The sequence below is a fragment of the Pan paniscus genome, chromosome 1, assembly GCF_029289425.2.
Source record: "Pan paniscus chromosome 1, NHGRI_mPanPan1-v2.0_pri, whole genome shotgun sequence".
In the NCBI taxonomy this organism is placed as follows: Eukaryota; Metazoa; Chordata; class Mammalia; order Primates; family Hominidae; genus Pan; species Pan paniscus.
Window position 1 is genome coordinate 167,944,501 of NC_073249.2, and position 23,541 is coordinate 167,968,041.

Sequence of the window (23,541 nt, forward strand, 5' to 3'; positions counted from 1 at the left end):
AAGAGCCTCAACTTTCTCATCTGCAGAATAGGGATGATAACACCCACCTTCTGAAGCTGTTTGAATATTAAATGAGATAATGTGTATATACTTCCCGACCCAGTATTATTCCTCTTTATTTACCTTTCATAAAACTATTTCGCTCACTAAAAATAAATTTAATTGAGCATATTTTTGACACAGTAGCATTAATAATCTTGAGTGTCATTATCAGTCATTCATAATAACAATATAATGAATAATAACGTTAATTGCCATTGACAGCACTAAGTGCTTAAAATGTATGATCCGTATTTATCCAATCTAATCCTCAGAATGTATCTTAAAGATAGGTAAGGCGTCATTATCCCCATTTTACAGATGAGGATAATGAGGCTGAGAGAGATGGAGAAAGATATACAAAGGTCACCCAGCGAGGAAGCGGCAGGATGGGTATTCAGACCCAGGTCTCTTGGTCCCGGAAAAATGTCCCCCCACACAGAGGATGTCCCGTGTTTGCAGTTCATGTTGGTCTTGGCCACGTCCCTCCGCTCTTTCTCAGAAGGAAAACAAACATTCTAAGAGGTCTGCTAGGCCGAGGGAACGCGAACGCCAAAGAGAGGGAGGGAAGGGGCTGGCCGAGGCCGGAGGATGGGCCCAGACTGGGAGGGTGGAGCCGGCTCCTCGCCCCGAGCCCCATAGCCGCATAAAGCGTGCTGCTTTCACTGGCCCGGTGGGGGCCAGCAGGGTCAGGGCCCGCGGAAACCCTCAGCCTGGCAGGCCGGGAGGCCGCGGTGCTGCGCTGGGTCGGCGCGCTCCCCGAGTGGCGCTCAGGCGGGGCGCGTTCATTTCATCTACAGACTGTCGGGAAGGCTTCCCGAACTCCTCCTCCCTGCCCGCCTTTGCGCAGGGCCGGACTCCTCGGAAACTGAAATCACGGGCCGCCCGGCCCCCACCAGTCCTCGTGGGATCCGGCCCGGGTTTACCTTCTATGGGGAGGCCCAGGAGGGCCGGGCGGAGCGCCGGGGCGGGCGTGCGCTGACGTGGCGAGCGGCTCCCTCCACCCGCTCCTCCCGCGGGCACTGCCGAGGCCCATGGGCGGGAAGCCGGGCGGCGGGCGGGACGTGGCCTCGGTCCCGGCCCTGCCCCGCCCCGCCACCACTGAGACTCCCAACGCCACCAACGTCGGAGTTGCAGTTTCTTTAGCTGTCATATGCAGACAAGTACTACCCACCTCGCCTTTGGAGTGAGCAGCATGTATGTACCGTACCTGACACCTAAGAAATGCTCAATGTATGGTCCCTACATGGTGTCACTGTGATTGTTGTCGTTGTGGTTACGCTGGGTTGGGCAGCTCGCCTTGTGAAATAATGAGCTCCCATTGCTGAGACCGTTCAGGCACAAGTTGAATGAGTTCGGGGGACAAAAAGAAATACGTTAGAACAGGAAGTCCCCCAAATTTGGCATCCCTCAATACCGATCTGGTGACTTCAGAATCACCTGGGAAGCTCAAACAGCACCTCAGACCAGGGATCGAAATCCCGGAAGTCAAGCTCGTCTAAAAGTACAGCTTCATGTGTAAACCACTGATCTAGGCCAATAGTCCCTGCACTTTTCATCTTCAAAGACCCTTCTGTGATTCCCTCCTGCCCCACTGACTGCACAGTGTAAAGTATGTTGTTGACCAAACTAGATTTAACTCACAATTAATTTACTCTCTAACTAAATTATTAATCAAAGCCCCGGAGTTCATTAAACAATTATTGAATACCTACTGTGTGCCAGGCACTGTGCTGGACACTGGTGGTCTGGCGGATAGACAAGGACTCTGTCCTCATGGACTTACCAGTCTGGGGAGGGAAAGCAGAAAATGAACAAGAATTCAAATACTGACACTGAAGCCAAGAGAATCCAGCTGAGCTGAAGGCACCCAATATTCCTACAATGAGCAGATATGGGTGTATCAAAAGCAAAAGCAAATAGAAGCCTGGCACAGTGGCTCACACCGGTAATCCCAACACTTTGGGAGGCCGAGGCAGGCAGATCGCTGCCTGCCTTAGAATATATTGTGATAGAGAAGAGTCCATGAGTTCAAGACCAGCCTGACCAACATGGTGAAACCCCATCTCTACTAAAAATACAAAAATTAGCCGAGCGTGGTGGCGCACTCCTGTAATCTCAGCTATTCAGGTGGCTGAGGCACAAGAATCCTTTGGACCCGGGAGCAGAGGTTTCAGTGAGCTAAGATCATGCCACTGCATTCCAGCCTGGGGGACAGAGTAAGCTTCTGTCTCAAAAAAAAAAATGGAACTGTATAATTCCCCTGAGAAAGGTGGGTGTACCCCTCAACACACAAGCACAAATGCATATACCACAGCATTATTATTTTCATGGATCCCAAAAGGTCCAGGTCCTAGATGAAGAACATGTAAGGCCTCATGAAGAAAGTGCCTAAAGCCGGCATACAGGAAGACCCTGTAGACCAGATTCCTGCCTATGTGACCAGTTGCACTGCCTGCCTCACCTGTGAGGAACTACTAGCAGCTGCCCCCAAACACTCCAAGTAGAGTAGCTGAGAGGATGGGCTCTGAAGCTAGGCTGCCCAGGGCTGAATTCTAGCTCTATTCCTTACTAGCTGTGTGAGCAAAGGCAAGGTGCCTGTTCTCTATGTGCCTATGTTTCCTCTTCTATAAAGTGGTCTGAATAATACCTACTTCACAGAATTCACATGGGAATCAGAGAGATGGCACTTAAAACAGGTGGTAAGCACTCAATATGTGACCCGTTAAACTGTATCTTTTTTTTTTTTTAACCTTTGGTGCTCTCTCTCCCTGGAGTAACCCCTTTCCCCCTTTCTCTGCCTGGAGAGCATATCAGCCCAATGTCCCTTCCTTTCCAGAGGCCTCCTTGCTTTACTTCATCAAGTAATTTGATGCTTTTCCTCTATGTTCTTGTGGCTCTTTTTAGACACCTCTTAAGCACCCGTCATATTGCAGTCATTTGTCTTACTGTTGTGTAGGTGTTTGCCCTCTTCACTGGATTATGAGTTCTTAAAAAGCAAGGGCCAGATTTTATATATCTTTTCATCTCTAGGGACAAGACAGTCCCTGGAGTAAACAGTTGACACTATCTGTTGAATTAATGAGTGGACAGATGGATGATGGATAGATGAGTGAAGTGACTTGCCCAGGATCACAGAGTTTAAATCCAGGGTCTCTGTTTAATTTACGTTGGGAAAATTACTCTTCTGAGTCTCTGGTTTCCCATCTGGAAAACAGATTTGATAATAATGGCTCCTACATCTTGGCATGGGAGGGTTCAACAAAGTACACACAGGGAAGTATTCAAGAATATAAGCGCTAGAGTCAGATTGCATGGGTTCAAGTCCCAGCTCCACCACTTATGAGCTGTGTGATCTTTGATAAATTCTTAACCTTGCTATGCCTAGAGGAGGCAGAACACATTAATGAGCTGTTCAGAAAATTATAAGACATACTCTCTGTGAAGTCCCCAGTGCCTGGCTCAGAGTAGGTATTCAGTAAGTAAATATTGGTTTCCTTCCCCCAACCCCCACCTTCTCCAGACCTGTAGGGTTTGGACTCTGAATACCCAAAACAGCTGTTCAAATGCCATGTTTTGTTCCTAGTGACTAATGTCCCTTAAGCCAAGGTTGGAAAGGCGACTCCAGAATTGAGCTTACACTTGGGTACTGAGTTAGATGAGGGGAATGTGGCTGAGTGGTTTATTTAATTAATAAGGAAACTTTTGAAAGGAGACAGTTTAAAATCAACAAACATAATACAAAATTGAAAGCAAGAGCTAACCCACAATTTCATATATGGGTTTCATATGTCACTGGAATATTTCTTTATGTAAAGCTATGAATAACAGAAGCATCCAAACCCAAAATAATGTATTACAAACCATAAGAGCAGTGATCAGAATTGGTTTTGCAGCAAATTAGCCAGTTAATCAGTGTACAACATTGTAACAATTCTTGAATTTCCTTCTTCTCTATCACGATGTATTCTAATAAACTATTCAAAATTCTCCAATGGTCACATGTCAATTACTAAGCCAAAAAGTATGGAAGAAAAAGGGAAATATCTTTTTATGTTGGACCTAGTCTCCCATCACATGCCCACCCAGAGCTCCCCAAATCTCCTTCTTACTCTGGGGTTTGGAAGAGGCTGAAATGTGGGTACTCAGGGCCCTGGAAGCTGGCAAGTATTTGGCAGTTCAGTTCAAAGAGGAAATCCGAGAGGGTAGGGGCCTCAGCGGGACCGAAGGGATGAGATGCACAGAGAGGGAGGGAGAAGGGCAGGAATCTTATTAGCAAAACTAGCTGCCTGCCAAGTAGGGCATGTGTCTGAATTTCTGCAGAAAAGAGAGGATAGTTGCTGTTAGTTTTAACTTCAGTCCTTCAAAACTTGGGTAAAAAGGGGAATTGTGCGTGTGTATAATACTCCACTCTCTATTTCCCAAATAAACTCTATCTGCATCTTCCATCTGAATCTTTCTTAACCTGACCCTTACTTATCCATACCTTGAGCCTTGTTGAAACCCTGTTCTAAGAACTCCTTCCTGATCTCTTCCGTTTGGGAATGAATCTCTACCTTCTTCTCTTACGTGCCCATGGTACTTTGTGTCCCCACTTTAAGACTGCTCACAGACTTATTTAATTATACGCCAGCCAACTTCCTTCATTCTTTTCCCCACTTACGTTCCTCTTTTTAAATAGCTTTATGGAGATATAATTGACATACAATAAACTGTGTGTATTTAAAGTGTACAATTAGATACGTGCAGACATGAGAAACTCTCAGCACCAGATAGTAAGCATGTCTACCACCCTAAAAGGTTCCTTGTGCTTCTCTGAATCCTTTCCTTCTGCCTCACTTCCCCAAACAACCATGGATCTGCTTTCTGTCACTGTAGATCAGCTTGCATTTTCTAGAGTTTTCTATAAATGGAATTATACAATATGTACTCTTCTTTCATTGGCCTCTTTCACTGTGCACAATTCTGTTGAGATTCATCCCTTCAACCTTCCCTCCTTATTGGATTGTGGACTTCGCCAGGCAGGAACGATGGCTCGCCCGGGGCATGGAGCTCAGTGATGGGCACAAAGCAAGACTCATGGAGGAGGATGTGTTTGGCAGCTCTGGATTTTGTGGGAGAATATATGTGGCTTTCAGGCTGGACTCGGTCACTTGTAGCTGCGTAGCCAGCAGTCAGTCAGTTACAATCGCAGCCTCAGCTTCCTCATCTGTAAATTGAGGGTGATGATAAACTCCCTTCTCTCTGGAGGGTTCTGTGAGACTTCACTGAGCCAGGAGATAAAGTGCTCTGTAAACTGTGAAAGGTCAGTCCTGGGCAAAGGATTAGGCCTGGATCAAGCCAGCAGCACACTGGGAATGCCCCAGATCCCAGGGCTAGTCAAAGTCAGCGTTGTCATCCAGGGAAGCCATGTGGATTTGAGATTCCTCATAGAAATAGCCAATAAGGACTATGCCTGGTGGCCTTTAATCCTGGCCCAGTCGCCAGAATGTCAAGGTTTCTTTCCCCTTGACCCTCCCCCCTTCCTCTGCGTGGGCTGTATGTATTTATGAGGTCTCTCTCCCTCCAGAGAGCCACACGTGACCGGAGGATTCCTCCTCTGGCCTGGAGCCGGCTGATAAGGGCAGTCCATCTGCTGGGGGCTCCCAGGACCAGCAGGAACAGGAACCAAGCTGGTGGAAGGGAGCAGGGGAGACTGCCAGGCCTGGCTGCAGCTTCCTCTGGCTAGAACTGAGGAGAAGGGGGAGAAGGAGAAAAGGAAATATTTGTCGCATATTTAAAGTCAACTTGACCTATAAAATCACACCAAACTTGGGGAGGCTGCCTATCTCCTCTGATGGACTACATTTCTTATATGGTATTGCTTAATAAAGAGAAGTATGGTGAACTGGAAGAGCCCAGAGATGGAGATTCAAGGCCTAGCACAGTCACTAATTTCCTATGTGAGCTTGCAAAAGCTGGTTTCCGTCTCCGGGCTTTACTTAATTAGAACCATTAACTGAATACCTACTGTGTGTTAGCCACGACACTGCATTTTCCATATGCTTTTATAAATGTAACCTTCAAAGCTATCCTGAGAAGTGAATATTCTTCCTCTCATTTTACAGCTGATGAAGGTGAAGTAACATGTACAAAGTCACCTAGGAAATAGCCAAATTATGAACTTAGTGCTATCTGGCAACAGAATCCACATTATTATTATTATTATTTTTATTATTATTATTATTTTTGAGAACTTAAGGACAGCAATTTCTCAAGGAATTAGCTTAATACTGAATTATTTGGCTGGGTGCAGTGGCTCACATCTATAATCCCATGACTCTGGGAGGCCGGGGCGGGTAGATCATCTGAGGTCAGGAGTTTGAGACCAGCCTGGCCGACATAGTGAATGAAACCCCATCTCTACTAAAAATACAAAAATTAGCATGGCGTGGTGGCGCTGGCCTGTATTCCCAGCTACTTGGGAGGCTGAGACACGAGAACTGCTTGAACCTGGGAGGTGGAGTTTGCAGTAAGCTGAAATGGCACCACTGCACTCCAGCCTGGGCAACAAAGTGAGACTCTGTCTCAAAAAAAAAAAAAATTATAATAATACTAATAAGTAATAATAATAGCAAATTATTTCTTGCTCATACTCTGTGGAAAGAAGGCTCTGTAACCAACTTAATATGGGGAATGCTGCATACAGCATATCCCTGTCTTGAAGACCCACGATTTCATTTTCATGTCTTAGAAGGTTCTGAAAAATCTTGGAGTAAAGAGATTTAACTCCTTCATTTAACCAAGGTCTTTGGGTTCAAGGCATGAATATATGGCCTCACAGGCAGCCACCAGTCCCGAGAATGAGTTCTGCTTGGCTGTGTCCTCACACATCCTCCCTCAAGAGTCCCTCATCATGGAGCTCAGCCCTCTGGCAGTGATCTGCTAAGGTCTGTCTTTCCCTGGAAAAGGGCTTTCCAAACTTTAAAGTGCTGCATGAACAAAAGGCCTCATTCCCCTAACTCCTAGTGAAGCAGGCTTACAGTCCCACAGGACTTTTCATGTTCTCATCACACTTACTTTATATTGAACCTACAGGCAGTGGCCAATACATTGTCTAGCTTGGAGCAACTCCTTTCTGCTCCGTGGGCCTCAGTGTCCCCATCTGTCAAATAATATATTTGAGCTTTCTGTGATTCAGACACTTTTAGTCTTTTCTTATCCACACTTCTCTTTTTCCCTACCTACCACATTTCTTATTAAACCAAGTCTTCTGTTATTCAGGAAATAGTTTTATCCTCCCATATACCATAATAATAAGCATTTCTTGAACGTTTGTCATGTGTCAGGCACTGTGCTAAAAGCCTTATAGATAGCATCTCATTTAAGCCTCGCCATACCCAAGTGAATTAAACACTATTATTATCCCCTTTTATAATTGTGGAAACTGAGGCATCAAGCAGTTGAGTCATGGATCACATGCCTCATGAGGAGAACAGCTGAAAATTACAATCCAGCATCTTCCCATGGCTCTCTGATCCTAGGCTGTGAATCAGGACCAGTCCTTGGACCTGAGCTCAGCCCAGGTCTCAGATTACGGAAAAGAGACAAGGGTCCAGGGAAGTTTTTGTTGTTGTTGTTGTTGTTTGTTTTTTGTTTTGTTTTGTTTTGGCCTTTTGTTGTTGCTGCTGAAACCCATGGAGCATCCTCCTTTCTGTTTTGCAGAGGAAGGAAATATGGTTATACTTTCCTTGCTAAGGAAATCCAACCCTCCACAAGGCAGCTTTCTTCCCATCCCCTTGACCTTTTAGGAAAAAGGTGAGGCCCCTGGGAAGGCTCTGGGGGAGACCAGAGGAGCTCAATGTGCCCTGTCTAGGGCAGGGGTATTTTTAGAGCTGGCTGCACACTGTTTACAAGGAAGCCAGTCCCTTGAGCGTGCCCTCGCCCTACAGGGAAACACTGGCCGCCAGCCCCACCCGCTGGCCCAGGCTCCTGCTGGCCCTCCCTTCCTCCCTCCCTCCCAGCTGTTCCTTTCTTATCGTCTCTATCAGCATGTGGGCTCTATCAGCATGTGGGTGTGCTGTCATTAGCACCCTGAGAGCACAACTGAACAAAACTGTAGCCCAGGGCACTGAAAACCTCTCGGAGAGGGCCAGGTGTGACCAGGTACTGGGGAAAAAATAAGAAGCTGCCATCAGTTGAGAAGATGGCCCTGGCAACTGGCTATCAACTGAAAATCCTGCAAAAGGATATTTCTCCTGTGAAGCAGCTGTGGAACCTCATTGTCCCGGACTTCCCGAAAGTGAAGGCCTGACAACTGGAGAGGGTGGCTTGGGGGAATGAAGAGGCCACAGGCCTGGGCCAGGAGCTCAGTTCTGCCTCCAACTCTTACCACAGGCCAGTTGCTCTCAACTGTGACAAGTCACTTACCCTTCAGAGCCTCTCTTTCTGCTGCTGTAAACCAAGGAGGGCTTGAATGGTGAGGGCTGTCCAATCAATGACTGAACGTCTCAGGCTCCTCAGTGATGAAATGAGAGTACTTAGGCCTGCTTCCTGGGGCTAGTGGTGGATATTAAATAGGGTGGTGGTGTTAAGCCCCTGGCACATGGTGGGCATGCAATGCATGCAGCCATGAAGGATACTTTCCTTATCTTTAGCACTTTACAGTGTCTAGCACAAAGTAAGCACCCAGCAAAAGATGCTCTTCTTTATTCTTGTAGCTCAGAGTTCTTTCACCTCTAAGACTACAAAAGCTGTCTCCAACTATGCAATTTTTATAATTAAGTATTTATTTCTTCTCCCCCAGCCCTGTGCCCATCCTGCTGTGATTCAGGAGTCTTGCAGAAGACATCAGAATGCCTTTCTCTGAGTCACAGTCTGTATCTTCTAGAAAAGGCTGTCCATCTTCACCCCAAGCCCACTGGCTCCTGAGATACGACATCCAGACCCAGTGCAGCTGGACCTGGCTGGCCCAGGTAAGCCAGGCTTCCCAGGGTCCGATCCCAAGCTTGCAGGGTTGGGTGGGAAGCTGGACCCAGGCAGCCCCACCCCGTCCAAGCTTCTCCGGATGTGGGTACAGAGATTACAAGGCCTCCAGCCTCCTCAGAGGAAGTACCCTTCCTCCTCTGCCCTGTGGGCAGACTGGACTTCTCTAGCAGCTGCAAGAGACTGCAAGATTGTTATTTGAGGTGGCTAAACTCTCACCAAGTATTCTTCTCCTCACTGCCTCCTCCACCTGCCCCTCCAATTTCCCTCTTCCCTTCCCAGCCCTTTTTCCTTCCTCCTCTCCACTCCTCCTCCTCCTCTTCCTCATACCCATTCTTTCCTCCTGTTCTTCCCTACAGCTGTGCTTTTGACCCAAGTGACAGTCTGCTTATATTCCTAAGGGGAGAGTCCCAGCCAAGGGGAGAGAGATTGGCTCCTCTCTGTGGCTCCACGCCTCCCCTCTCAGTCCTTCCACAAAGATGTTCTGGTGGCCTCTGGCATATGAGGCCACCAGAACATCTGGCACTGGGCCAGCACCTAAGGGGCATAGCCAGGGGCTTGCACAGAGCTAGTTAGCCTGCTGGCCTGGGCCAGGCAAGCACACTTGGTTGGTTGGGTTGCATATTAACAAGGTGTCACTTCTGGCCACCTTCTTTACTGTCTCAAGGTCTTGCATGCACGCTCTGTTTCTAGAGTCATTTCACTGTGTCCCCAACAACTATCGTAACAACATATTACCTTAACTTCAACTAGCAGGTGCCACTTTGGGAGAATGTGGTTTTTTGTTTTTTGTTTTTTGTTTTCTTTTTGACGAAGTTTCACTCTTGTCGCCCAGACTGGAGTGCAATGGCATGATCTCGGCTCACTGCAACCTCTACCTCCTGGGTTCAAGCAGTTCCTCTGCCTCAGCCTCCCGAGTAGCTGGGATTACAGGCACCCACCACCACGCCTGGCTAATTTTTTGTATTTTTAGTAGAGACGGGGTTTCACTATGTTGGCCGGGCTGGTCTCGAACTCCTGACCTCGTGATCCGCCCGCCTCAGGCTCCCAAAGTGCTGGGATTACAGGCGTGACAGAAAGTGTTTTAGAAAAGAGGTTCCTCCTGTTTCTCTATCCCCTGCCCACCAGGAAAGAGAAGCAGTGCTTTTTGTTTGTTTGTTTGTTTGTTTGTTTGTTTGTTTTTGTTGCTGTTGTTGTTCTTTTTTGAGACGGAGTCTCACTGCATCGCCCAGGCTGGAGTGCAGTGGCATGATCTTGGCTCACTTCAACCTTTACCTCCCAGGTTCAAGTGATTCTCCTGCCTCAGCCTCCCGAATAGCTGGGATTACAGCTGTCTGCCACCACGTCAAGCTATTTTTTGTATTTTTAGTAGAAACAGCGTTTCACCACGTTAGCCAGGTTGGTCTTGAACTCCTGACCACAGGTGATCCGCCCACCTTGGCCTCCCAAAGTGCTGGGATTACAGGTGTGAGCCACTGCACCCGGCCAAAATGCAGCACATTTAATGGCACAAGTGGCCAAATGAGTAATGGGGCCAGCCAGCTAACATAGGTGGCTTGAGTATGGAGTACTGGCAAGGAAGGATGTCAGGAGAGGAGGCTGGAGACCCAGCATGGGCCAAATCATGCCAGCAGCCACCACTGGAAGCCATTGCCCCTCGCATTCTGCAGCAAGGACTGCCTCTAGGAAGATATGGAGGCTGGGCTAGAGAATGGAGAGAAAAGCAGCAGGCAGACCCAGAGGAAAACAGCAACAATTCTTCTGGCCCCATCGAGCCTCTTTAATCCCAAATCTTTTCTTCCAAGCCACCCCTGACTTTACAAATCTCAAGGGTTCTAAGAGGCATGTGTTCATTCCCAAGCCACTTCTATACTCACCTGTGCCTTGCTGCCTGAGTGACCTTAGATAAGTCCTTTAGCCACTCTGGACATATTTTCTTTGCATGTAATCAGAAAGAAGGTGTGTGTGTGTGTGCATGAGAACACACACACACAACCACCAAAGGGTGGTTACAAAGCTTTAATAAATAAGACAATGTTACAAGGAAAGCACAAGCAGTTCTCTTTATGCTCGCCTTCAGCTGCTATTCCCATTCTACGAGGGGAAATCCTCACCCGGAAAACCTTGTTCACACTGGCACAGGTCCCAGGGCGTGAGCCCCTGTGGAGGCTGGGTCTCTCCCTTTCCATTTCCCTTGTTGACTTCCAGCGCGACTGTTGTTAGCTCGCAGATGGACAGGCAGTGCTCCATGACTTGCCAGCTGCCAGGCTGAATCTGCCTTGGTTCCCTAGGAGAACAAGCCTGATATCAAGGATGCAAAGGGGGCCACGGGGCCTCTGCTCAAGGCGGGAATCTCGGGTGTCTACACAGAGTCAGACAAGGGCTTGTGTTTAGGCTGCAGCTTCGAGATAACCTGCCACCTCCAGAAAGCCTCCCAGCAAGATAGAAGTTGGTGAGGTGACCTGGGAGTTAGGAAAGAGCAAGCAACAGGGGAGGAGAGGGAATCCCAGGAAGAGAGATGGAGCTTCGCAAAGGCACAAAGGTGTGAACGAGCAGGACAGGTTTGCAGTTCGTGGCCGCTACTGCCCTGAACACAGCTTCTCTGTTAATTAGTCACATTTTTGCTTTGATCATTTCTTCTCCCCAACTGGCCCATCCCCATCAACTGCCAATTTTCGTGCAGATTCTACCATCTTGTGGGTCTCTAGTATCCATTTCCTCTTCTCTACCCCTATGGCCATTGTCTGGGACACATAGCTCTTCTGGCCTAGACTAATTAGAACAGTTTTCTAACCGATCTCCTTGCCTCTAGTTTCTCCCACCTTCCAATCCATCCACCTCATAGTTGCCAAAATAATCTTTCTGACTGTGTTCCTTTTCTGCTTAAGTCCTTCAAGGACACCCCATCAACTCTGGGACCAATTCTGTAGCTTAGGACTCAGAACCTCCATAAGCTGATCCCATTGTCTTCCTCTCCTGCTTAATTTCCCAACAAAACCTACACATACCCTGAATTATTACCACACTAACTATCAGTTCCCCCAAATAAGGCATACAGTTTAATGCTGTCTGTTGCTCTTCCTTTTACCTGGAATTCCCTCCACCCCTATCTTTCTGGCTAACTCCTACTCCTTCTTCAGAACCCAGCTAAGGAATCACCTCCTCTAGAAAGGTTTTTCTGACCCCTCCTCTGTGCTCTCAGAGCCTGACAGCACATATATCTCTAGTATCGAGGTTCTTAGGGCTGGAATTCAGGAGCTTTGTGAATCTGTATGGGGGAAGAAATGTTCACTAACTTGTACATAAAATTAATTTAACATTTCCTTCAATTACAAATGTAGGCTCAAATCACAGTGATATCAATGGTTCCTGTAATTTATTACTAATAGAAATCATAGTTATGTTCATACCACTTTACAGTTGTTACAGATTATCTAAAAATTGTATCTATGATTATCAATATTTTGAAAATAAAATAGTTAATAGACCTATAGATCTGGTTACTCAGTGTACAAATATGAAACCACATACATTATTACCAATTTATTTTTTTCTGTATTTTGTTAACTTTTGAAAAATAATTGCTTTCTTTACGATTGTATGTGCTTAATTTTATGCATTTTAAAATGTTATTCTGAGAAGAGGCCCAAGGGCACCACCAGACTGTCCAAGGGCTTCCCAGCATGAATGGTGACACCTTCTCTGGCATAATGCTCTTAAATCCCCACTGTAACTGTTGGTTTATCTTGTCCTCCTCTGTCAATAGAGTGTGTGCATCTTGAAAGAAGGGGGCCCTCTTTTTACATGCAAGACTTAATGCAGTGCATGGCACCTAGCATATTCCTAGAAATATTTTTTGAAATAAATACATGCAGGCAAAAAGGAAGAAAAGAAAGGAAGGAGGAAGGGAAATAGAAAATTTGATCTTCAAAGGCCATCTGCTCTTCCCTCTGCCTTGGACACTCTACTCCCAGCTGTGACTAGCTATCCTGCCTCCTCTATGCCTCTGTAACTCTAGTCTACTCTGTGACTCGACTCTACTCTCACTCTACTCTGTGACTCGACTCTACTCTCACTCTACTCTGTGACTAGCTATCCTGCCTCCTCTATGCCTCTTCTCTTATGTGATCTTCCCAGGGGGACCATCCATAGCACTGTATTTAAAATTACAGTTCCACCCCATGGGCATGCTCTGTCCCCCTTCCCTGCTCTGTCTTCTTAACACTTAGCACCATCAGACACACCATGTGTTTCTGACTTCTTACTTATTAACTCCTTGCCTCTCCTCACTAGAATGTAAGCTTCATGAGGGCAGGGACCTTTATCACATTCATTCATGTCTGTATCCCTAGTACCTGATAGAGCACTCAACAGATAATAAGCATTAAGTAACTTGAACGGGTCAATGGAAGCAAGCAAGTGGTGAAGGCCCATCAGTTAGCAGGAACCCCATTCTGTTGGGAGAGGTTGAGGGCTGTCAGGGTCGGTGGCAGAGCCAACTGGCTATGGGTGAATGGTGGGAAGAAGCTTGGGTTGTTTGGATTGGGCATGGTCGGAAGGACCTGGCACCATGACTGGGGAGTTGGACCCCATGGTGTGCCTGTTTTCAGTGGAGAAATGACAGAGTCCCAGGAAGGCTGATCTGAGCCCGGGAGAAGGACTGGGGTGCAGCATGGAGGCTCACAGGGAACACATCTCATCTCAAGGCCATTGGTGTTGGATCAACAGCCTAGATTTGGGAAACTCCTGACACCTTATTTTCCTCAGTGTCTGGGAAAGCCAAAGCCTGTTCCCTTGTGAGGCCTGACAGCTCCAAGACCTTGGAAAGATTCAGGAACCACAACGAGTATGCCCCCTGGATTCCTCCCAGCTCTGTGTGCAAACCTCTGCCACAGAGCTTACTCAATGAGGTGGTGGTGTTCTTCCTCCACCAGGCAGCGAGCTCTCTGACGACAGCACTACCTCACAGTCTTCAGTCGTTGGTAGTACAAGGCCAGGACTGACACAAAGTACATTTTCAGAGACCATTTATTGATGGAAAAATTGTGATTAGAAAATCACAGATGTGATAGTGATCATTCATTTGAATCACGAGGAGAGTAATGAACTTTGAGCTCCTACTGTAACCAGGTACTGTGCTGGCTACCTGAGCCACAGAACTGAATCAAATGGGGCCCCTCATCTCCAGGAGCTTGTGGCAGAGGAGGAAGCTCAACATAAAAATGGGTAATAACAACAGAGTGTGCCAAGGATTGAGGGACCACACTTAGGAAACCCGCCCCTCACCCAGTCTTCTGGTACTTACCAAACTAAATTACATTATTATTTAATTACTTGTACTCCGTCTTCCCATAAGAATATAAGCAATGAGAAAAGCTTTGTATTGTTCACTGCTCTCCTCCTAGCACATAGTAGATGCTCACTTGGGAAGTCTCAGAGGGGCACTGGTGTAGGTTTGATAAATATCTGTGAATATGTGCATGGCTTGAGGAAGCACAGAAAGTTGCATGTGCCTAGCTCAGTCCATGGATGGGAGCCACAGAAGACTTCCAGCAAGAAGAGGCTTTGGCCAGGAACACGGCGTTCCAAAGCTCACACCCTTCAGCATTCCCCATTTCATGACTTCTTCACAACTCAGCGAAGTAACACCCATTTTATGAATGAAGAAACAAATCTCAGAGACAGGAAGAAGCTTGGTAAAGGCCACTCAGCTGGGAGAGCAGAGCCCACATCTTCTGCTGAAAGTCTATGCTTTTTCCACACTGTTCTGCCTCTTGCCAACACATAATGAGGACTCCTTGTGGCAAAGGATGACTTGCTGTCCATGCAGGTTCTGAGGGGGTGAGAGACCATTCCCAAGGAATGGAGGGGGCTGGGTCCAGAGAGAGATCATCATCTCCAACATCAGCAGCTAAAGGAATGCACTTTCCCAGAAGCTCTACACAAGTTCACTCATTCTTCATAATCACCTGGTACTGGAGATTCAATTATTGTTCCCAATTTACAAATGAGCAAACTGAGGTACTATTAGGTAATTTTCTTAGATCACACTGGTGGTAAGGAAAGTGTCTGGGGTTCAAACCCACACAGTTGATCTCAGAGCCTACACTTTTAACCATTTTGTCTCCTGCCTCAATAGAACATGCCCACCTTGTCCAACTCTGGGAGGCTGCTAGAAACCTCCCAGTTAAGCACTCTTCATGTTTTAGACATGATACTGGGTACTCTGAGGAAAAGCTACAAAGAATAACTTTATAAACTTCCTGCCTTCAAGAAGTTGCCGACTCAGAAGACATAAGAAATCAATGAAACTAAAATGAAAGGTACAAAGTAAGTGCACCGGGGATAGGACATTTGAGCTGGGCCTTGTAAATTAAAGAGAGAATGGTGCTCTAGGAACAGGTCACAGCATATACCACCTCATCCAGGCATGGCAGTAGACTCCAGGTTAGGGAAACATCAAATCAATTTGTGTGTCTGGGGAACAGAGGGTATAGGGTGAAGACAGGGGCAAGTCAAAGGAGAATTGGGCTCCAGATCCTGGAGAGTTTGAATTAATACAGTAAATACAGAATTTGCTCACTGTTTAGTTGATACTGACCTATCAGAGGTGGGGAAAAAAGGAAGTAATATAACCTCACCTGCATTTTAGGAAGATCATGCAGTTTCTGGGAAGCACTGGAGAAGGAAAAGGCTGAAGAAAGGAAGACCGGTGAGTCATTTAGCTCTTTCTGCAAAATCAGCCACCCCATAACCTAGAGGCCTAAAATAACCACTGTCTTATTATTGTTCACAAGTCTAGGAGTCAGTGGGCAGCTCTACAGTCAGCTACCTGCTCACGTGTTTGGTGGGTACTGGATGGGGCAATGGAGATGACTGGGGCACGTGTCTCTTATTACCTTGGGCTTCTTCTCATGGTAGATGGTTGCCAGGTTACCAAGAAAAGCAAGAAAGAGCAAGCCCTGATGCACACAAGTTCTTTTCAAGCCTCGGCTTATGTCGTCTTTCTTAGTGTCCGTTGGCCAAGCACAGATTCAAAGGGTGGTGCAATAGACAGCATTTCTTGAGGGCAAGAACAGCAAAGTCATATAACAAAGGGGTGTGCATAGGGATGGGATGAATTTGGGGTTGTTTTTGTTAGGAGGCCATTTTTGTAATGGGCCAAGCAAGAATTAATAGTTGCTTAACCTAGGAGATGGCAGAAGAAACGGAGAGATGATTAGAATATATTTGAGACATATTCAGGAGAATGATTATGAGGGAGAGGAAAGAATTCAGGATACCTCCTGGGTTTTTGGAGAGAGTAACTGGGCAGATGGTTCTTTGTATCAATGAAGAGAACCAAAAAAAGAAGCAGGTTTAGGAGTTGTAAACACATTCCAGCTCATATGATTCTGCTGTGGTCCATGAACGTGCTACCTTCCTTTCTTAGAGAAATGTTCTTTTTCCAAACCTCCCTCCACTCTGACCACGTGTCCACATGGAAAGTGAGATCACTTGCATGACCCTGCCTTTCTAACAGTAGTAATTGGCCAGGTGTAGACATCTGATTCGAACTGGGAGTGCCCAGCCCCACATCCACTGCCAGCTAGGTCCGCCACGTACAGTTGTGCAGGTTATGCCCTGTAGAAGCTTGTCTGGCAGGGATAATAAGTGGGGACTGGAATCCAGCCTGTGCTCTGCAGGGCAAGCTTGCACCTGTAGAGGTGCAGACACTCAGAAGATAGTGCCCTCTTCTAACTCCCACAGAGGTGCTCTTTGCTGCCAACCCCAGTGGCTGGTCCAGGGGCAGGCCCATATGCCACACTAGGTAAATTGGAGTTCTCTAGGAATTATGACATTGCAGCACATGGGAAAGAGGTTTTTTCTACTCTGACCCCAAAACTGTATAGATAGGAGTGTGTAGCATCCACATCCCTGTGATACTGAGGAAACTGCTGAGAGAGAATGAGGCCAGTACATCAATGAACTCAGAAGACGGAGGTGTAAGAGAAAGAGAGCTGTCAGAATCAGAGCACCCCGTTCCAGCCAACTCTGCCATTCCTGGGGCTTGGTAGTTTGGTTTCTCCATCAGTTCTTTGATTTTCCCTATATTCTTCTCATTTAAAATCTCCTTTTTGGCTTATGCAAGTTCAAGTTGGGTTTTTGCTCCTTGTAACCAATACAATCTTGCACAATAAAGTAAAGAAGTTCATGTGTTCAGATTTGGAGAGGAGGAGATTGGCATGAAAGACAGGTCAGAGGGTGAATTGAAAGAACGTGGTGACCAGTTTGCTGAGAGTCACATGAGAGAAGGGGTGTCCTGGGGAAGTCCTGGGCTTTTGGCTTGAGAAACTGTAGAGGGATGAGGATCTCAGCAGAAGTAGGCAATCCAAAAAATAAACTATGTTGGAGGGAGGGAAAATGCATTCTTCCATTTATTCATTGAACAATTGTTCCCCAAGCCTTGTCTAGGCACTGGGGACTCAGCAGTGGATACGGTGAACTTAGATTCAGATATTATCTGTAGGACATCATTGACTATTTATTCAACAGTGAGCACCCACTCTAGGCCAAGCATTGTATCTAGAACTGAGCATAAATCCAGGCAGTGATGTCCAGCAGGCAGCTGGAAAGAGGGTGGAGCTGGCATTTCTGTTGTAAGCATCATCCCCATGGGGATAATTTTGGAAGTTGTGGGAGAGAGCACTTGGAGAAGAAAAGTCTAGTTCCATAAGCCTTGTCCATCATGCCTCAGCTTCATTCGTGGGCTGGGAACACGGTGTTTCTTTGGCTTGTATGGCTGAGAGGCAGACGCAGAAAGAGCGTGAGTGGAAGAGCCCAATCTGGGGCCAGCCTGGGGTCACACAACAGCCCTACCAGGTAACTGTGTGTATGACCCTGACTGAGTTGGCTACTCTCTCAGAGCCTCAGTTTCCTCAGTTTCAGAAGAAAAACAGGAATGCTTATCCCTCTGTTAAGAAAGAATATTCGTAAAAGTGTATTCATTCAACCACAAACAGGTATTGAACACCAATATGTGCCATGTTCCAGGGTAAAAGCCTCAAATGGGAGTATCAGAGCCATCATCTGGGAGGGATATATAAATCTTTGTGGCTGCCATACCTGGCTTCTGCCGCACCTAAGGCTGCCAATCTGACCCTGTCCACCACCAATCAACACCAATCTGCCCCTTCCCCAGCCCATCTGAAAAGCAATATTTTTGTGATTAGTAAAGAAAGAGAAAAACGAATGTTGTGCTGTCCTCTGGAGAGCTGGTTTCCAGAGCGGCAGAAAAAGGGCCCACGTGAACCATGCTGTTCTTGGCAGCCGCTGCGCTGTTCCTCACAGCCAGAGGCTTAGAGCTTTATTTGTGGTTTGAGTTACAAGCAGGGGTGAAAACACCAGAAAAGTGGGGGGAAGGGAGAAAACATTTTAAAAGTCAAGAAAATTGCCCTGTATTCTCAAATGCAGGCAATTTGTCCAAACACCTGAGCTCTGTAGAATCCTAGTGGTCTGACTGTGGTTTTATATTCTGGGGCTCTGGGCCCAGTGTCAAGGGCGGGGGACATTTTTTCATACATTAAGAAAATCACAAAATCACTTTTTACAAGATATTAATGAATACCTTTACTGCTTCAATGGTGACATTGTTGGAGGTTTTAAAAAAACTCCAGGTTAAGGTTTGGGGGTGATTTTGTTTTGAAGGCTGCTACATAAGGTATTTCACAGTCATTAAATAGGAGATTTAGATGTTGACCCCAGGATCCCGTGCAGAGGACACTAAACATTTTAGAGATAAAAGAGCCCTTTAAGATCTTTAAATTCAACCCCCTTCTTACACCGATGATAAAAACAAGGCCCAGAGGAAGTAAGAAATATGTTCAAGGAAACACAGCAAGTTTGTGGTAGAAGCAAGTCCAGATTCCAGGACCCGAAGGTCTTTGTAGCAGCCTTTGCAGCAGCCTGGAGGTGACATTGGGCCTCAGAAACCATGACTGGCCTCCCCCTCATGTTGACATTTCTGCGGCAGTGACTTTGAAAGCTGCCTTTTATGGCTCTGGCTTTGGAAGGGCAAACACTGTTATCAGTAAAACAACACAGGTGCTTTCTAGAGTTGGAGCCAGGTGGAGCCAAGCAGGAAGGGAGACCCCTTCGCACAGGCAGACATGACCCAATCACCTGTCTGGTTCAGAAGGGTGCAAAGACCCTCGTTGGGGAGTGGAACAAGAGGCTTCTGTGGTGGTGAAGGGCATGGCTTGGGGGCCAGACAGGATGGCTTCAAGTCTCAGTGACATGGCTGGCTAACTGCAACCTCAACAAGCTCCCTGACTGAGCGTCAGTTTCCTCAGCTATAAAACAGGGATGTTGATGGCTCAGTCCTATGACTGAGCATATTCCAAGTGCTCAATAGCACATGTGGCTAGTGGCTACTGTATTGTACAACACAGATACAGCATTATCACAGAAAATCCTATCATGCAATGCTGGTAGGGGCTCTGGGCTCTTGACATTAGTTCTTGATCTCACTCACTACAGCTACTGAAAACAGAAGACTGGTCCAGGTGAGGTCTCCAGCTCTAAGGGCTCGGATTCACGGCAGAGATCCACGGTTCCTGGCTCCTCTCTCTAGCCCTTAGTCCTCTCTATTACTGCAAGGATTTGGCTTCAAGGTTGGAGCCTGGCTCACTGCCTTTCTTATGCTTCCTAAGTAGAACCCCAGGGTGAGAGGATGTGTGTGTGAGGGGAAGAGGCTGGCCAATGCCTCCTGTAAAGGTAGGTGTCCAGAGTCTGAAAGCCTTGGGTTCAATTCCTGGCTCACTCATTCAGATGTTAATGGCTCCAGGTAAGTCACTGAACCTCTCGGAGCCTCAGTTCTCACATCTGCGCTTGCTCTGGTAAGGGGTAAAGAGGTAATGGAGGGAGAAACACTTTGGAATCTGTAAAGTACACTGTTCAGAATGAGAAACTTCTACAAGTAGATTGACTCTCCTTGCTCTGCCCCTTTCTTCACTAAAAGAGTATTTAGATAGAGGCAGATAGCTGCCTTAGAATATAAGCAAAAAGATGTTTTATTTAGAGACATTTTCCAGACATCTGGAGATGAGAATAACTTGGTATCCCAGAGACACCCTGGAAGACTCCCCTAAAGGAGAATGGGAAAAGGAAAACATTCTCTGAACACCTATTATATTTTAGATACTGTGACAGTCTGTTTCATATATAAAGAGTGGCAATGATGATGATGCTGGCTAACAAGAAAGTTGAGTGCCCACTGTGTGACAGGTACCCTTTTGATTGCTTTACATATATTATCCCCATTTTACAGATGAGGAAGCTGAGGCACTGCAAAGTAAAAATAAGTTTCCAAGGTCACCCTAAGCTAAGGTTTAAATTGCAGCAGCCAGAGTCGCAGGGCCATGTGCACAGCCATCTCTCCACACTGCGTTCAGTCTGCACATTGTTAGTCTCATGTAACACCACCTGCCACTTTCAGATAAGGAACTGAGCCTCAGGAAGATTACGTTACTTGCTTAGGGTCACATAGAGGGGAGAGAGGAGGTTCATTGAGTGTTTTGCTTTTTTTCTTCTTTCTTCAAAAATATTTCCTTCTTTGGCTATCTTTTTGACTAGAACAAAGGCATTGTTGATTCAGTTTGCGTCTGAATCTTGCTTCCTATTATTTCCTCACTTGAGTCCTAGGTTCCCCTTAGGATCAGACAGAAGAAGTCTACTGCCTTGTTCATAGGGAAATCTCTGAAATACCCAAAGCCTATCCTCCCAACATGTTTGCTTCTTTTCTTCTTCAGGAAAAGAAATACAAGTCCTTCCGCCTTGGCAAAGATGATAGTACCGTTCCCTTCAGTGTTCCGGTTCTGCTCTATTGGATAAGTTCCGGTTTGACTATGACTACGTGAAAATGTGGAACCAGACCTTCACCCCACATTCCAGCTCCAGCTCTACCACAGAGGAAGTGCAATATCACCTTAGTTATTCAACACATTATGCTCCTCGTGATACAACCAGAGTTCACATCAGCAATCTTGGCAGCTCTCACCACGCTGCTGACTCACGACTCTCTCATGTCCCAATTTCCTGTCCATTGTTCTTTCCTCTACTTGGCCTGATTTCTAAAGGCCTCTCTTGGTTGCATTAAGCGGGATTCCTGAGGGATTCCCTTGGCAGTTACCTTGGGGGAGCGCTTAGGTTTGGGGCTGATCCATGTCCTCTAAATGTAGGACTTCAAAGCTCCCAAAGATAGGCAGACCCAGTGGGAAGCTGGGAAATGCTCTCTGACCCCTCTGGGAGAGCTGGCAGTCAGAGGGCCTTTTGGAAAGAGTCAGACCTGATCCATAAGTCCCTGGAAAACACCCTGCCCAGGGAGCAAATGCCACTGTGGCCTTGACTGAGGCTTCAGAAGAGTTTGGGAGCTGCAATTCATCCACACACGCATTCATTTTCAAGTAGTGGTTTGCAGTTCAGGCTTTGGAGCCACATAAGCCTGGCTTCAAAGCCACTCTCCAGCTTTGTAGGAAGTCTCTACATTTTTAAACCTCCATTTTTTTTTTCCTGTAAAACTGGGGTCTTCATGGTACTTAACTTCATCGTGATGTTGAGAGAATGAAAAGAAAAAGGATAAATAAATGGCTTAGCCTCGTGCCTTGGCACATATTGTGATTGTTTCTTCATGTCTTTGTTCTCCTGGTGAAGCATTTATTCAGCAAGTGTTCGCCAAGAGGCTGCCGGGGCAGCTGGGCGCTGCGGCGGAAAGAACACAGATGCTAATAAAAGCCTGAGCACAGGATCAGGCTCTGTGGGTAAAGATGCTCCAGTGGACCAGCTGAACACTTTACAGGAGACTCGTTCTGGCTCTGCATTTGGACGGCTGAGCTCCCACCCACTTCATCCCCCACCGGCAGCACACACACCAGCTTCTGGGCCATTTCTGAGTTGGGAGCTTCTCAGATTACGCCCAGTGTGACCTTGGGCAAATCCCATCACTCATCTCAGCCTCTGGCATATTTCCTATAAAACAGAGATAATAATACCCACCATACCAAGTTTTTGTAGTAGCTTAACCAACAGCAAATGTGAAGTGCCCAGCCAAGCCCAGCATGTGGTTGATGCTCCACAACTTCTAGCTCCATTCCCCCCACCACACCTTCCATAACCGTGTGCCAAGCTTGGGCTAGATGCTGGTGGTCAACAGATTAAAAGAAGCTAGACCTGCCTGCAGGGAATTTAAACTTTAATGGGGGAAATAAACATTTGAACTTCTATCCCAGAGAAAGAGTGCTAAGGGCTGTGATGAAATTATGTCTGAAGGGTTATGGAACACCAGGAAGGGCAAATCGCTTTGCCAGTTTGGCCCTCAGTTTCCTTGTGTGTCAAATGAATGAAATTGGTTACTACCCCATGTGAGATGACTTAAGTGAGTTAGTGAGTGTGCAACTACATGTCGGAAAGTTTAGTTCTGTGCTAGTGCTTCTATTTACTTATCTGTTTCCCCATTAGAACTTCATCTCCTTGAAGGAGATGTCTTCTAAGCCTATGTCTTATTCATTCCTCTGTCCCCAGCACACTGGCATAGAACTGGTGCCCAGTCAACATCTGTTGAGTAAACAGATAAAATGACTTATTATCTAATTTTATCCCCCAAGACCCCAGAGAGATACACCATCCTATAGATGGAGGAAAAACTGAATACAGAGTTCAGTGAGTGGCCTGGCAATCAGTGGCCAAGCCAGGCATCTTGGAACCTGTGGTGATGACCTTTCTGCTAGATTTCACAACACAGGCCACTCTGGCTCGGGTGGGGTGACATTGCTTTCCTGGACATGACTCAGCTTTCCCTGGGGGTCACTGAACCCAGCCATCAGCCTTCACACTGAGTCATGGGCTGAGGTGAACTTCAGACCTGAGGAGGGAGCAGGGCCGCCCTGCCAGGTGGGTGTGCCCAGGGATCCCTCAGTCCAGCTGAGCACACCACCTGGGAAATCCTTCATGGGGTGAAGATGGGGCGGGGACAAGGATGTCACACCAGATCCACACCCGTCTCCCACAAGAGTGTCTAAAGAGCAACACCTATCCCGTCACTGTGACTGGTGGGCTCTGACTCAAGAGGCGCCCCTTCTCCATCCCCAATGTCACGTCCTCAGCATTGACTCCAATCATCTTTTGTTCTGCCTGGACTCCTAGCCTCCACTCCATCAACCTTCTTTTCAAAGAAGTTAAGTGATTTGCCATAACCACACATTATGAATATCATGTACTTATGTTCAGAAATTCTTGACTGGCTCCCTACTACCTGGAAAATAAAATCTAAACCCCTGGCTCAGCACTCAAGGTCCTCTTGCTGAAGCCTCAGCCTACTTTTCCTGTTTTTTTCCTCTGTACACCCTTGAATCCTTCATTTTAGATCAGTCTGTGTGTTGCCATTCTACAGAGTTGCCCTTTACTTTCCCTTCTCCTTGCCCTTGCTAATATACTAACTCACTTTCATCTGGAATGTCCTTCCCATGTCTTATCCATTCTTCGGATCTGAGCTTAAAATCCGCC

The 23,541-nt window shown here is 46.7% G+C and overlaps 1 long non-coding RNA gene across 1 annotated transcript; it reads left to right on the forward strand.

Annotated features, from left to right (window-relative positions):
- Positions 1–661: 661 nt before the first annotated feature.
- On the forward strand, positions 662–21,672 carry LOC130540494 (uncharacterized). The gene is made up of 4 exons (XR_008954478.2): positions 662–1,236; positions 8,825–8,993; positions 15,656–15,715; positions 20,793–21,672. It is a non-coding gene; the product is annotated as an uncharacterized LOC130540494 (long non-coding RNA).
- Positions 21,673–23,541: the final 1,869 nt, after the last annotated feature.